The sequence below is a fragment of the Ursus maritimus genome (genome assembly GCF_017311325.1).
Source record: "Ursus maritimus isolate PB19 chromosome X unlocalized genomic scaffold, ASM1731132v1 scaffold_X1, whole genome shotgun sequence".
NCBI lineage: Eukaryota > Metazoa > Chordata > Mammalia > Carnivora > Ursidae > Ursus > Ursus maritimus.
Window position 1 is genome coordinate 15,158,157 of NW_024423319.1, and position 14,788 is coordinate 15,172,944.

Consider the following 14,788-nt stretch of genomic DNA (forward strand, 5'->3'; position numbering starts at 1 on the left):
CATTTATGTTATGGGCTGAACATGGTGGGGATACAAACAACAAACTTTATTACTGCATTATTTCAAATGAACTCTGTAAGATCTTCCTTCACTGCCCTCTTAATATCATGGAGGATTCCATATTTTTTCCAGCCATGTATGTTTATTTAGAATAGCGTCATTTGATGGTATTTAAATGTCCAGTACAATCAAAATAAAAACTCCATCATCACTCATTCCATTGCAACTGTTACTTCCTATTCCCCAACCCCAGTTTGTGCTGGTGAAAACAGCCCTCCTATCAAGATTATTCTAGCCTCTCCTGCCAAGATTATTTTAGCCTCTCTACTGCTCACAGTGTCTACGTGGCCCATTAGACAAAGAAAGTCTTAATTTGGTGAGAGTGCAACTAGCTTTCAGGGGAGCTCTTTCTACTAAAGTTCTCAGGAGCAGGCTTTAAACTTTGCCAGGGAAGAATTAGGCACTAGTCCCTGTGTTCCCCCAAATTCCAAGGAACATGGGTTAAGTTACAACAAAAATTTTAATACCACTTTGGCCATATGACATCATTCAGAGCTTGCTGGGCCTTTTCATTTGGCTGGAGATGGGTTATGGCAAAGGGTACTGAAATGTTACAGTACTCCCTACTACTACACATACAACCATCTTCAAAGAAATAATTGTTTCATTACATGAATAATTTATTTTGAATGTCTTGACTTCTTTTATACACTATGGAGGTGGGTGACGGTATAAAAATTAAGGAGCAGTATATCCAGCTCTCAAATGTTCTATAAGGGCATGTTCATCAACTCTTTTTACAATATATAGGTACTTGATATCCACTATCTTCAGTTTTAAAAATTACAAGATTATATGTAAAGTCCTATTTAACATCTTGCTAAATAAGCAAAGGGAGCGGCATAAATAGCAGCTTAGGAGTGTTGCACTGATTTCTTCCAAGAACAATGACTAGATTAATTTGGTCGAAGCAAAGGATATTAGCAATGTGATAGCATAAGAATGTTATAGGGGAACTCAGAACAAGATCACAGATGAATTTTAAAGAAACCCAGTACATGTATTACCATGTAGGTGAAGTTGTGAATCAAGAAACTGACATACACGAGGCACTCTTTTTTTAAAATCTGAAATCTAGATGAGGTTCTGCTGTAGTGTTAATTGTGTATATCTCATGGAACACATTTACATGATTATGATCTAACCATGTGTACTAATTTCAGCATATTTCCTGCCATGTCAGAACAATTCTGTATCTACAAAAAAACGAGGGTATAGTCACTGGGTTTTCTCCACTTTTAAAGGTCAATATCAACTGCCAATTCATAGAACCACAGGATGTTTAAGCTGTCTGAACCCTTACAGATATCGTCTAGGTTAATCCCCACATTATCCAGTTGAGGAAACTACAAAGATGGTAGGTCAATTTACTTAACATTTACTTAACATTACACAGCTAACCAGAAGTAGAAGTCTTCTATCTCAGTGTTCTCTGACTAAACAAATTGATCCAGGAGACTGTAAAATAATGGGGGTTTTGTTTTCATTTTTGTTCTGAGTACCAGGACTCCTGAGTAAGTGGTTTATTTTACCTTATAGACCTCATACAATCATGTAACACATAGACGGAGCAGGCTTGCAGTAAGGGTGGAGAATATGAATTCTATTTTGGACATCTGCAGTGTGCTTGACTTTCAAACTGTTATATAAACTTTGTGAGGGTTGATGCTGTATCTGGGTTACTACTTTGTATATTTGCAGTTTCTAGCACAGTGCTCAGCATACAGTAGGCACTCAAAAATTAGCATTTATCATCATTATTATAATAGTACTATATAATGATATTATAATTACCATTACTATTACCTAAGTTCCAAGAAGACAGCAACTGTCTGCATTGGTGCTTGGAAACATGAGGAAATGAAGCAGGATGAATAAGTAGTAAGGCATGGCTGATTTATCTCTTTGGGCCATGAAATATCTCTGAAGTTCTTAGTGGATTATGACCTCATATTTCAAAAACATTTTATGTTGCTTTTTCCTGCCATTCATTCATTACTTCACAGAATATTTATGGTGTACCTACTATATACGAGGTTCTGTGCCCAGCACTGGGACTATAGAAGAGAATCAGGGCTCTCAATATGTAGTAGGGAAGGCTAAAAAAGTGAAAATTTTAGGTTCCCCCAGCATGAGGATGTGATGAAAGCAATATTACAGTATTACAGAAGAAGGAACAATTAAATCTACCCAAGGGGTCAGGGAAGGTTTCAGCACTGAGTAAAACTGGCACTATTCTCCATATAACATTGCTCTCCTTGAAGTTTCTGATCTTCCTCTTGATGTGAATTAATGCTATGCTTCATAGAAAAAGTTCCATTCATCATTTTAGTATGTTTTCTTTTAGCTTCTCATGAGTACTTGGTTTTAAGAATTTCTTTGTTTTTGTATTTTAACCACTTTTTTTTCTGTTTATATTCTCCATTTTCTATCTCCATTTAGTTTAATCTCTAGGCCTGTAGTGAGGTTAGTCATACTGAGAATTTGTAACATATAGGATAAGAAAATAAACTGCAGATACAACAAGTATTTACTGTCCACTGCTGAACAGAAGCAACAGGTTGAATTTAAGTTGTCAGCAGAGATACCTGCTTCATGCATAAGAGATGAGATAGTGCACAGAATGTCACAGGCAGTGGAATGAATCCAACTTCATGGATTCAAGTTTAGGCTTATAAAGTTACACTGAAGAACAAGATAAAAAGATAAAAGACTTTCCTAACAAGAAACATTTTGAGCAGCTAAACTTAGAGTTGGTCAATAGTACTAGAAATTGAATGGTAAGTGAATTTCCAAAGAAATTCTCTGTAAGTTATTATTGTACTTCTAACCAAATAATGAATTTATACACACTTCCGAAGTAGCCTAAGTCAACCACTGTCCTTTTGATTTGTGGTCACTGATAGGGCTCAGGCACTTTTAAATTCACCATCTAAGACTGAGAGTTAGCTTTTTTCCTCCAGATTTCCTCACAAACCAGTCAAACTCTCACTAGTGCCCCTACCTACCATCTGCACCAAGAATGCCCTGGATTAATGTTGAGGGTTTTGGTTGGTTTTTAATCAGTGACTGCATGAATGGAACAGACAGGATGTGAAAATCACAGTAAATTTCCAGAAAAAAAAAGCTAAAATGTATTTGAAAGAAAAAATACCCTGCTCTTCAGAACATGTTCTAAATGTAAGATGTTATTATGAAATGAATTGAACATAGTAAACCATTTACAATTGGTTGGTCTCCTGCTACTTAGATCAGTCTTATACATTTGGGAAAGAATGGAAGTTCTGAAGTAGGACAGTTGATTTTATAAGCACTCTTGGTTACAGTAGTAGGGTCTTAGCTATCCAAGCAAGTGTCTTCCTAGCTATTCTGTTCATATTTTCTATTTCTTCATGATTCAGTCTTGGTAGGTTGTGTGTTTTTGGAATTTATACATTTCTTCTGGGTTATCTAATTTGTTGGCATACAACTATCCACAGTATTCTTTTATAATCCTTTTTTATTTTTGTTGTATCAACTGCAATGTCCCCTCTTTCATTCCTGGTTTTAGTTATGTGAGTCTTCTCTCTTTTTTCTTAGTTATTCTAGCTAAGAGTTTGCCAACTTTACCTTTTAAAAAATGCTCTCAGTTTCATTGATTTTTTCCTATTGCTTGTCTGTTTCCTATTTCATTTACCTTGACTCTAATCTTTATTATTTCCTTTCTTCTGTTAGTTTGGGGTTCAGTCTGTTCTTCTTTGTTATGTTGTTGATTTGAAATATTTTTAATTTTTATTATTATTTTTCAATTTGAGTATAATTGACATGAGATGTTACATTAGTTTCAGGTGTATAACTTAGTGATTTGTCAAGTTTATACATTATGCTGTTTCACTGCAAGTGTAGCTACCATCTGTCCCCATCATCCCTATTACAATATCATTGATTATATTCCTTATGTTTTGTCTTTTCTTCCTGTGACTTACCCAAGATATTTGTTTTGTATGCATTTACAGCTCTAAACCTCCCTCTTAGCAATGTTTTTGCTGCATCCCATAGTTTTTTGTATATTTCCATTTTCATTTGTTTTAAATATTTTTCAATTTCTCCTGTGATTTCTTCTTTGACCCATTGGTTATTTAAGAGTGTACTGCTTAATTTTCACATATTTGTGGATTTTCTAGTTTTCTTTGTGCTACTAATTTCTAGTTTCATTCCACTGTGATCAAAAAAGGCACTATGATTTCAATCTTCAAGAATTTTTTAAGATTTGTTTTTGTGGCCTAAAATATGTCTATCCTGAAGAATATTCCATGTGCACTTGAGAAGATTGTATATTTTGTTATTGTTGGGTAGAATGGTCTCTATATATCTGTTAGGTCCAATTGGTCTATAGTATTGTTCAAGTCCTCTATTTCCTTGTTGATCTTCTGTCTGGTTGTTCTATCAATTATTGGAATGAAACCTTGAAGTCCTTAGTATTATTGTGTTGTTATATGTTTCTTCCTTCAATTCCGTTAGTATTCTTCATATACTCAGGAGTTTTGAGATTTGGTGCATAAATATTTATAATTACTATATCTTCTCAGCAAATTGATCTTTTTATCATTATATAATGCCACTCTTTGTCTCTTATGACAGTTTTTTTTTTTTATTTAGAGAGAGTGTGTGAGTATGGAGGGGGGTGCGGGCGGGGCAGAGGGAAAGGGAGAGAGAATCTTAAGCAGGCTCCATACCAGCATGGAGCCTGATGTGGGGCTCAATCTCACAAGCCTGAGATCATGACCTGAGCCGAAATCAAGAGTCAGATGACTTCTGATTAACCGATTTAATCGACTGAGCCATCCAGGTGCCTGACAATTTTGATTTAAATCCAGTTTGTCTAATATTGGTATAACAATGCCTGTTCTCTGTTCATTACCATTTGCATGAAATATTTCCCCAACCTATCATGTTCAGCCTATGTGTGTCCTTAGACCTAACATAAGTCTCTTGTAGGTAGCATATTGTTGGATCCTGTTTTTTCATGCATTTGGCCAATCTATGTCTTTCGATGGGGAGTTTAATCCACTTTCATTTAAAGTAATTACTGATAAGGAAGGACTTAATTGCCATTAAAAAATGTTTCCTTCATGTCTTGTGGCTTTTTTGGTTCCTCCTTTCCTCTCTTACTGCATTACTGTGTTTCTTTCTCTTTCTCTCTCTCTATCTTTCTTTCTTTCTTCTTTCTTTTTTTTTTTTTTTGGTAGTACTATGCATGAGTCCCTTCTCATTTCCTTTTGGATATACTCTATAGATATTTTCTCTGTGGTTACAGTGTAATTACATAAAGCATCTTAAGGTTCTAGCATTTTATTGTAAATGAATAACACCTTAACTTTATTCACATACAAAACCTCTAGTGCTTTTATAGACCCCCCCAACACTTTGTTATGGTCCCAGATTACATCTATATATTGTATACCCTTTAACACAGATTTATGATTTTTAATTTTTTAATTTAAATTCTATGCACCAAAACTATAATAGTACAGGTTACTGTATTTGTCCATGTATTTACTTTTATGGAAGAACTTTATATTTTTCTATGGTTTTGCCCATTCTTAGTATCCTTTCATGTCAGCCTGAAGAACTCCTAGCATTTCCTGTAGGGCAGGTCTACTAGTGGTGAACCCCCTCAACTTTTTTTTATCTGGGAAATCTTAATTTCTTCTTCATTTTTGAAAGATTTTTGCCAAATATAGTATTCTTGGTTGTTAGTTTTTACTTTCAGATTTTAAATATGTCATCCCATTCCTTTCTGGAATACAAAGTTTCTACTAAAAAATCCACTGAAAATCTTATGGAAGTTTCCTTGTATGTGACAAATTGTGTTCTCTTGCTGCTTTCAATATTCTCTTTGTGTTTGACTTTAGACAGCTTGATTAAAACGGGTCTGGTATGGTTTTCTTTTAATTTATTTTTTTTAAAGTTTTTATTTAAATTCCAGTTAGTTGGGGTGCCTGGGTGGCTTAGTCAGTTGGGCAACCAACTCTTGGCTTTGGCTTAGGTCATGATCTCAGGGTCATGAGATTGAGCCCCATGTTGGGCTCAGCACTCAGTGCAGAGTCTGCCTAAGATTCTCTCCCTCTGCCCTTCCCCCTCTCTAAAATAAATATATTCCAGTTAGTTAATTATAGTACAATATTAGTTTCAGGTGTAGAATTTAGTGATTTAACACTTACATACCACAACTCGTGCTCATCATAAGTGCCCTCCTTAATACCATCACCTATTTAACCCCTCCCCCATCCACCTCCCCTCTGGTAATCATCAATTTTTCCTCTATAATTAAGAGTCTGTTTCTTCATTTTCCTCTCTCTTTTTCCCCTCACGTTCATTTGTTTTGTTTCTTAAATTCATATATGAGTGAAATAATATTTGTGCTGTTATCCATTCATTTCAGCATAAAAGACAGAGAACAGTTTGGAGGTTCCTCAAGAAGTTAAAAATAGAACAGCCCTATGATCTAGCAATTGCCCTACTAGGTATTTATCCGAAGGATTCAAAAATGCTGATTCAAAGGGGTACATGCGCCCCAGTGTTTATAGTAGCACTACCAACAAAAGCCAAGTTATGGAAAGAGACCAAATGTCCATCAACTGACGAATGGATAAAGAAGAAGTGGTATATATATACAATGGAATATTACTTGGTGATCAAAAAGAATGAAATCTTGCTATTTGCAACAACATGGATGGAACTAGAAAGTATTATGCTAAGTGAAACGAATCAGTCAGAAGAGGATAAATACCATATGATTTCACTCATATGTGGAATTTAAGAAACAAAACAGATGAACGTACAGGAAGGGAAGGAAAAATAAAATAAGATAAAAACAGAGAGGGAGGCAAACTATAAGATACTCAACTGTAGAGAACAGACTGTGGGTCACTGGAGGAGAGATGGGTGGGAGGATGGGCTAAATGGGTGACGCGCATTAAGGAAGGCACTTGGGAAGAGCACTGGGTGTTATATGTAAGTGATGAATCACTAAATTCTACTCCTGAAACCAATAGTACTCTACATGTTAACTAACTTGAATTTAAATTAAAAAAATAAAAATAAAGATGCATTTGTAAGGCTGTTCAATACTACATTATTAAAAATTTTAAAAATAGAACACATTCTAGTCTCAATGAGGTATTTGATAAGTAAATTAGAAAATGCTAATACACTGGTGCAATGTAATACTATGCACCCATTGAAAGGAATGATGAGAGATATACAGGAAATGACATGAGAAATGTGTCCAATGCATATTAAGTTAAAGTCAAAAATCAAAAATCAATATATATCGTATGATCCCATATTTGTAGAAAACAAAAAAATTGCACAGCACATGCGACATGTCATATGAAATGTATCAAATGACACAATATGAATAATAAACAAACTGCATTACATGTGTTACATGTCATCCGACCTGCCTGTTTTGCTTCAGTCTCAGCCTATTGATAGTGATGCTATCGGCTAGGAATGCCTGCGACAGTCACCTGGGCTGTACTCCTTGTGGCGACTTAAAACAGACATTTCCCCAACAGGACCCAATGTTGTGGCTGGACTGACCCTTGTGGTTTGTATTGTGATTGCAAGACATACCTGAGCATCAAGGAGCTTTGAAAATACAAGGTTTATTACTTGCAAGTCGTGTAACGGTACATGCCATGCCTGAGGCCACACAGTGAGGTCATGGGAAGAGAGAAAGAGAAAGATCATGCTGGCCTGATGTTCTTCCTTTATTAAGGTTGAGGGTGGGGGCCTAGGGTTTCGCAGGATTATCCTTTATTGGTGAATTTTAAACATAAAAGCAGGAATTGAAGTGTGGGAAAGGAAAAGCAAGGCCACTGAAAAGGTCAGTTATCTTGGCCACCCAGGGCTTTCTAAAAAGGGAACTTCATGGATGGGGTGGCCTGGTTCTTTATATAGTTGTGTAGCTGGCAATGTGTTTATTCCAGATAGATATCATTAAAATGGAGGCCTCGGCAGTCAAAAGCTTATCATCAAGCACTTACATTACAATAAAAAAAATCTAATTGTCAGTTACTTACAATACATTGTCATGTGGCATAATATAGATGACTTTTCAAGAATAAACTATAAATTTTTAGTAGTACTTATCTTTGAGGATTACAATTAGGGGGCAGGTTCGAGGAGCTTCCTTTTATCTCTAATTTCAAACACTTATGTATTTTTTGAGAGTTTATACTCACTGTAATTATATTTTTTTAAGTTTTTATTTTAATTCCAGTCAGTTAACATACAGTATTATATGAATTTCAGGTGTACAATATAGTAATTCAACACTTCCATACAACACCCTGTGCTCATCAAGACAAGTACACTCCTTAATCCCCATCACGTATTTCACCCATTCCCTCATCCCCACTTATGTATATATTTTAAAATATTTTTATAACAAATATAATTCTGAAAACATAGTTTTTAAAAAATCAGTTACAAATACTACAGAGGGAACAAGACAAGGGCTAACAATTATCCATTTGCCTTAGCAGCAGTGGTCTTGTTCATGGCACTTCCAGTTTTAAGTTAATATATTCTTAAAAACCCCAAATAATGAAAGTATAATTTGTAGTCAAATAAATCATTTTCAAGAACAGTTTTAGGCTTTTGAAGTCAATGTAATACCTGTATCTCTAGCAGCTGTTCATTTCAAATGCCCTACATTTAGGTGGTTTTAATACCCTCCTGTCACCTTCATCGAAATATTATTTGTGGATCCTACCTTCATCTTTCTTACAGTTGAGGTACAATTAAGGTAGTTTCTACTGAAGAGGGAAAAAGAATTATGTTTTGTGAATCTTTGTACATCTGAGAAGAGAGCTCCCAACGCATATGCCATAGCATAAAGTTGTACCAAAAATGGGTGACGTGTCGAGGAACTGACCCTCTTCAGCTCCAGGGTGGCTGATTATAGTCTGGGTCAGCCAGAGCCTCAGGCTAACAGTTGCTTGTTTTGAGCAGCCACAGCTACTTACCTTATTATGCTATAAAAACATCTTTTTCTGTATGTGTTATGAGGTGAAAAAAGGGCAGGATAGTGGTACCACTACTTGAGAACATCATTGTTTTCTTCCCACATGTATCACAGGTCAATTGGGTACAAGTCTTAGGTCACAATTTTTTATCCCTCAAAATATGGTAGGAATTTCTTCATTTTCTTCTTGTATTTAGTTTTTTTCTGAGTAGAATAGAAAACTGTTCAGGTTGATTTTCCTACATTTGTCAGTAAACATTTTTCCTGCTTTGGTGATTGGCGACTTTATAAGTATATTAAAATTTACAGGTTTTGCAAAGATATCCCCCATGAGTTTCTTTTCATTAATTTTGCCTGAATATTTATGAGTACTTTCAATCCATATATGCACATCTGTTTATCAGCAAGGGAATATTTTCTTTTATTTTATCTTTCCTTACTGCTTGGGTTCCTATTATGCTAGTTTTTCCTCTGAGCACCTACAATTCTCTGGTCCTCTAAATCACATTGATTTTGTGTTATTACCATTTCTTAAATTTTCTTCTGTACTGATTGAATTTTCTTTCACATTGTCAATTATTACCTCCACTGCAAAATTTTATTTTGCTCTACTGAATTATTTTTACATGTCATCATTGGCTTATTTAAGTCATGCATTTGTAAATCTTCCTTTTTCTCATCTTAATCTCTTTTTTGTTCTTATTCCTGTTTCATACATACTCTCTTTTGCTCTTGCAAACAAGAAAGAAGTCTAAATTTTTCATAATTTGTCTGAAAAATAAAACATTTTTCAGGCATTAAAATTCTTTCCTGTGGTGATACCTCCTCTGCCTTTTTTTTTCCTGCTGTGTTGTGTTAGAGGTGTTTCAATATCTGAGAAAGTGCTAGTAAGAATGGAAAAAAACCTTGGCCAGTTCCGAATTGACAGAGCATCCTCCAAAACATATATACTTTTCAGGTGAGCCAAAAAAAGTTTCATGTTACTAGAGGGGGCAGTTGTGTGACTTTAAGGTAAACTTGTTAAAATATGTATAAATATATATTAAGAGGCCAGTAATAAATCACGTATGTTTTACTGAGGCACTCAGTAGTCCTAGAGAAACTACATAGCATCCAAACTGGGACTGTTTTGACAGTAAAAGGGGCACTATATTAATACTTACTTCAGAAAAATGGGTATAAACTGAGATTGTTGCAAGCAAAGTGAGATAGGTAGTCACTCTGTGTAGTTCTGCAGCAGTTAGTTGCATCTGCAATGTCTGTGTTAAACCAGCATGTGGGAAAAGTTATTCTTCCCTTCTTCCAAACATCCTTTAATCACTTCCCACAAAAAATACATTTAGTGGCTCTTCCACCAGGATGGAACTTTCAACTTGTGGGCTGCTCTTCTCTATAGTCTATCTTCTGTTTCTGTGTGTCTTTTCTGATATTTTAAGAGGATGTTGGGAAGGAGGTATAGCAGGGATAACTTGCTTTCTGCCTCACTGACAAGTCTTAAAGGTTATATTTAGTGAATTGCATCAGCTACGTGTCTTATTCAGCTCAGAAAGCACAAAAGATCCTCTATCCCCATAAGTAAGTATGCCAGTGTCTCACCTAGGCATAATTTGAGGAACATACTCTGTGAAAGGGGTTCTGTGCTTCAATGTTTTGTCAGGTTGAGCACCATGATTACCAGTTCCACAGCTGTTATCACTTAGGTAGGCTTTGGTGAGAAACATGGGCTCTCATGCTGGGGAAAGGTAGAATAATATGTGTAGAACAGGTCCTGGGAGAGAGACAGATACTGGATCAGTTGGACCCCTGTGTCAAAAAGTCAAATTAAGCATATGCAAATTCCCTCTTAGCAGGGAACATATAATCTAGAGGGTATAAAGAGTTTACGATAGCTAGAAATTTTAGGTACTACGTAATCCTCAAATTTAAATGTGAAGATACCATGGTTCTGTATAGTCCGTGAATTTTAGTAGTTCATATTAATGAGCACTTACTGATAATAGGTGCATTATCTTCATTAACTCATTCATTCTTCACAACAACCCTATGAGAATAGATAGTACTATCTCACTTTACTTGTGAGGAAATCAGGGCTGCAAGAGAATACTTGAGCCAAGCTATGTAGTTGAGATTTATACAAAGGCCCATGGTGACTAGGCTGGTGATGGGTATTAAGGAGAGCACGGATTGCATGGAGCACTGGGTGTTATACGCAAACAATGAATCATGGAACATTACATCAAAAACTAAGGATGTACTGTATGGTGTAACATAGTAAAAAATTGAAAAACAAAAAGGTCCATGGTGCAGTAGCCCAAGCCCTTAACCCCCCTATGTGATATTCTACATGTGTAATACTAACTTACACAGATAATGCTGATCTAGTCCCTTGAGACAGGTGTCTTACAAGACCTAAGATGCCAAGTTTTCAGTCAGTCTGATGGAGTTTTATGGTTTTTTTTTTTGTTTCAAGTTTTTATTTAAATTCTAGTAGTTAACATATAGTGTAATATTGGTTTCAGGAATAGAATTTAGTGATTCATCACTTACATATAACACCCAGTGCTCATCCCAACAAGTGCCCTCCTTAATACCCATCACCCATCTAGCCCACCCACCCACCCCCCTCCCTCCAGCAACCCTCAGTTTGTTCTCTATCATTAAGAGTCTCTTATGGTTTGCCTCTCTCTTTTTTTCCCCCTTCCCCTTTGTTCATCTGTTTTGTTTCGTAAATTCCACATATGAATGAAATCATATGGTATTTATCTTCCTTTGACTGACTTTTTTCTCTTAGCATAATATACTCTAGTTCCATCCATATCATGGCAAATGGCAAAATTTCATTCTTTTTGATGGCTGAGTAATATTCCACTGTGTGTGTGTGTGTGTGTATAACATCTGTTATATATATAAAAAAACTGAAGGCCGGTTGTATGGATGGATGAGGAAAACAGTGAAGGGAACACTAAGGAAAGCTCATGACTCAACAACCGCACAGATCTAGCTACAGGGCTCACTAAAACATGCCATGCCTTGGATATCATGACAGATTTCAGATTCTGAAGGAGTTGGGTCATGCTTATATATCTAATGTCAGTCTGACCAGGATTAACTCAGGATCAGGCAGGCTGGGTAAGGAGGTGTCCCTGATCTTGAAATTAGAATAGTACTGATTCTAGCTTGGAGGAGCTGAGAAATCAGAGGATGACTACAATTTTAATATCTTCAGAAAGCTTCCCTTGTTAAAGACTTCCTTAAAGTTTGAAATTGAAGACAAAAGAGAAGTCACTCATGGGTAAGAGACACACCGGGACAATGAAACTCTTATATTAAAACATTGTTTCAGATGTTTTGGAAAGAAAACATTAGATTTAAAATTCAGTTACATCATGTAATTATATTTAATATTGTCTATGAATAGAGATCTATTTAATGATTCCAAGTTGAGAAAATAATTTTTGACATCTGTTTCAATATTTTGGCTGTATTCGTGACAAGTCGAATTTCAAAGATAGTTCAGTGGAGGCTCACTCATCATAAAAAGGAAGGAAGCTAGAAAAGACAATGAATCGAGGTATTGAAGCATCCTTTGGGACATATGGCAAATGACTTTTTCTAAAGAAAGAAAGAAATCGAACGATTATACAATAGAAACGTGTATCTGAGGATCAAAATTCAAAGTGAGTATCTTCCCCGTTCTACTCATTCAGGTGAAGTTCAGGAAAGCAGGAATTCATGGACAGAAACTTGGGATTTCATGGTGACAAAAATGCTCAGCTATGGTGAATCATAAAGGGGAAGGCAAGCAGCAGGGTCAGCAAGGTCTTGCAAGGTCAGCGAGGTATGTGCAACTAAGTACAGTTTGGATCAGTCATGTTTTACAGATCCATCTTAGGAAGTGCCCAGGGCCATCAAAGCTAGATTGACATTACTACAGACATTTTCGGGTTTGTTTGTAGAAAGTGAAGAGAAAGACATTACTTAGTATCAAGAAAATATAGATTAGCATTTTCAAAATGACTCAGTGTGGGGTAGGCTGGGGTAGGGGCAGTGAAAAGTTTATTTTGTGCAGTATAAGCCACATTATACAAATCTCATTAACATATTATCTCATTTCATCCTCACAACACTTTGTGGTAGGATACTATTATTATCTGCATTTTTGAGATGAAGAACTTGAGACTCAGAGGGCTAGAGTAACTTGCTTAAGCCCACGTACATCGTAATTTGGACTTGGGGTCTATGACGAAAGCCTATAGTTAATGTCTGTTGTTATGAAGAGTTACATTGGCTCCTAGAGAATTCCTCACCTTTATGAGGTTTCCCATTTAGGATGATTTATCTTGGCCCTGTCCTTGGGAGCAAATCCCTAGTTCTAAGGAGACCTTTATAGATTAGATCAGCGTTAATTTTGTATAGCAAGTAGATATGTGTAGTTAATCTGGGGTCCTTCTGGATAAGATTCTAGGGGTCAAACCAAACCCCACAGATAGGTGTATGAAGCTTATGCAATGCCTCACATGGACTCCAGCAGTTCAGATACTAAGATGAACAGTGCACAGCTTTTTGTCTCAAGGAAAGGTCAACCCCCAAGGCAAGGCAAGAGATCCAGGTTATCTCAAGATTTTATCTCAACACTTTAAAATCCACCCTCTACTAAATTCACCCTTTGCCCTTCCTGTCCACACCACTACAGTGAATGCCTCCCCATTTGTTTTCAACCCTCTCCACCTATAACCACACAGCTCTCTGCAAGAAATACCCATTAACTTATTAACCACTTAGCTAACTTCTATTTATCCTTTAAGAACAAGTTCAAATGACATATCCTGAGTGAAGAACCTCTTAATTCCCAAGGTAGGTGCAATCACTTTATCTTCTGAAGACCTCCAAGTTTTCCAGACCTCTGCTATAACGCCTTCTAGGTAGCACAGCATAGGTCATAAACCTGTAGGTCATTCCAGGTCATCATCCATTTATCCTCTTCCCAAACCAACATTTACATCATAGTAAGGTATAAATAATACTTAATAAAATTTATAACACATAAGCACTTAAAAATGATGTGTTATTAACCAGAAATTTTACTTATAAATAAGACTTACTTGTGGTAAATTTGCTGACAGTATAGTCATTTAAACTTCTAAAATGGACTCGCTTTTGGGGCACATGGGTGGCACAGTCAGTTAAGTGATGACTCTTGGTTTCAGTTAATGTCGTGATCTCCGGGTTATGAGATAGAGCCCCACGTCAGGCTCTGCACTCAGCATGGAGTCTGTTTAAGACTCTCTCTCCCTCTGCCTCTGCCTCTCCTCCCCCGCCTCTCTGTTCTTGCTCTCTCTCTTTCAAATAAATAGATAAAAATCTTTAAAATACACTCACTTTTGAGTGACTGTAGTGAGAGGGCAGGAATATAAATTTAGGACTGAAATGGAGATGAACATAAGATCTTACATAGGAGACATGGTTACATAGTATAGAAATGTGGATTCTGGGGTGAATGAAAACCAAGTTTAAAACCCTGCTAGTAGAGCAAGATGGCAGAGTAGGAAACTGCAGGACCTCTTTCTCCCACCAGAGATACCAGGTTAACAACAATATACAGACTAGAATACCTTTCTGAGAACTCTAAACACCAGCTGAGAAACTACAGCATTCAAGGGCATTGTAAAGAAGGGATTCCAGTGAAGGGGGTAGGAAAAGTCATAGCATTTG